Here is a 2237-nt window from a genome sequence, read left to right as displayed (position 1 = left end):
CCCGCCTCTGCCCAGATCCCAGATTGTGGCCCCTTGATCTGGGACATCTGGGAGGGGTTTGGAGGACCATCATGCTTTTGTTTTTACAGATTCTGTTCAAGATCGTGGAAAACCTTTGTACTCATAGCGAGCTCCACCCAGGGACAGCTGCATGGCCTCAGATAAATGACTCTCTCGCTCTGTTTGCCAATCTGTAAAACAGATAAACTAACACTACCTTCCTGGAAAAGGGTGGGGCGCTGGTGGCATCATGGGTGACAAGTTTCCCTGCCAACCGCTAGGTCAGCAGTTCGAACCCATCAGCCATCCCTGGGAGAACGATGAAGCTTTCTACTCCCACAAAGAGTTACAGTCTTGGAAAGCTACAAGGAGTTGTGTGATTGGAGGAAAGAAATTAAGAGACAGACAAAAGATGTAGGTTCTCACCTCCTCCAGGAAGCCAGGTCTGAGCGGGGAAGAGAGAGCGAGAGAATGTCTTTTTTCACCACTTATATAGTCATGGGACATGCAAGCCCCCATAATTACAGGTACCCACATATGTAAGAATGTGGGGAGTGAGTACCTTAACCCCAGAGGCCCCGAGCTCACTGGAGGAGTACCCTAAGGGGGAGTAAGAGAGAATTTGTCCACATCCCGGTCCTCAGTTTTCCACAAGGGTAGGACCGCCTGTGGGGTATGCTAGCAGCTGCCGTCAGGATGGAGACAGATTGCTAGGTGGGTTTGACCCCCTGACTGCTTACCAGCTGAGCACTTAACCTTTGCAGCACCCGGCCTCCTTTGATCTGCAGGAAGAGAGTCCAAACTGAGTCATAGTGACCATGCAGGGCAGAATCGAACCCCAAGGCTGTCCATCTTTACAGAAGCAGCCTGCCACAGCTTTCTCCCAAGGAGCAGCTTGTGGGTTCGAACCGACAACTTTTCTGTTAGCCGCCCAGCGCTTTCACCATTGAGCTAATGGGGCTCTGAGGTTAATCCAACCAAGTCCAGGGCCATTGAGTTGAATCCAACCCATAGTGAACCTGTAGGGCAGAGAGACCTGCCCCATAGGGTTTCTGAGCCTGTACCTGTTGACAGGGTCAGACCGCTGCATCTTTTTCCCACCGAGAGGATACTGGAGGATACTGGGTTCGAACTCGTAACGCTGCAGGCTCCAGCTTAGGTTCAGAGTTGAGTGTAAAGCATCAGCACTACCCAGGGGGGCCACCTCGAGGCAGGTGTCGCTGTTGTTAGGTGCCGACTCAGAATACAGAAGGCTCAACTCAGTCTCTCACTACTATTGAGTCATTTCCAACATACAGCAGCCTTCTAGGACACAGTGGAGTTGGCCCTGTGAGCTTCTGAGACTGTCACTCTTTTATTTTTAAAATCATTTTATTGGGGGTTCATACAGCTCTTATCACAATCCATCCATCCATCCATTGTGTCAAGCACCATTGTACATTTGTTGCTCAGGGGACAGTTACTCCCCCTGAGGTTACACCTCCAATGAGCTCAGGGACCTCTAGGGTTAAGGTCCTCCCCACATTGTTACGTCTGTGGGTACCTGTAATTATGGGGGCTTGCATGTCCCATGACTATATAAGTGGTGAAAAAAAGACATTTTCTCTCTTTCCCGCTCAGACCTGGCTCCATGGTGGAGGCGAGCAGCTCGGCCACACTGAGCATGAGTTGTGAAGGCAAGGACAGCCCTTCTGATCTTATTTTGCAAGCGAGAATAAGGAGGTTGGGGCAGAGAGGGTGTTGCAAGCCCAGGAGGGTGGTGGTGAGGTCTGAAATGACCCCTATCCCTCTGTCCCCATCTCTGCAGTTTCTCCAACTTTTCTGAGCGCTACCCAGGTGAATATATTCTTTCTTTCTTTTTTTTTTTTGAGCTTTAATACATACAACATAACATTCCATATTTCAATCGCGTCGAGTAGAATGGCGTGCTGGCTACCACAGTCCGTCTCCAACCATCGCTTTTTCTACATGGATCTCCTTGACATTGTCTCCCTTTTACCCCTCCCCCTCCCCCCACCAACACTGCACCCTCCTCCTCCCCACCCCCTGTTATTCTACTGGCTGTCCCCATCCAGATGAACATATTGTTAATGTGACTCACCACACAACCCCTGCTCACACGTCCTCCACCCCCCCTATAAACACCCCCCCCCAAAATCTATCACCCCCCATGATGGGTTTGAAATGCAGTTGTAAACCCGGCCCCTATATTCATGGTCACAGTCCCATGTGGGGGG

The sequence above is a fragment of the Echinops telfairi genome, unplaced genomic scaffold (genome assembly GCF_000313985.2).
Source record: "Echinops telfairi isolate 266 unplaced genomic scaffold, ASM31398v2 ScPeMD7_655;HRSCAF=1070, whole genome shotgun sequence".
Lineage (NCBI taxonomy): Eukaryota > Metazoa > Chordata > Mammalia > Afrosoricida > Tenrecidae > Echinops > Echinops telfairi.
Note: the sequence above shows the minus strand (reverse complement) of the source record.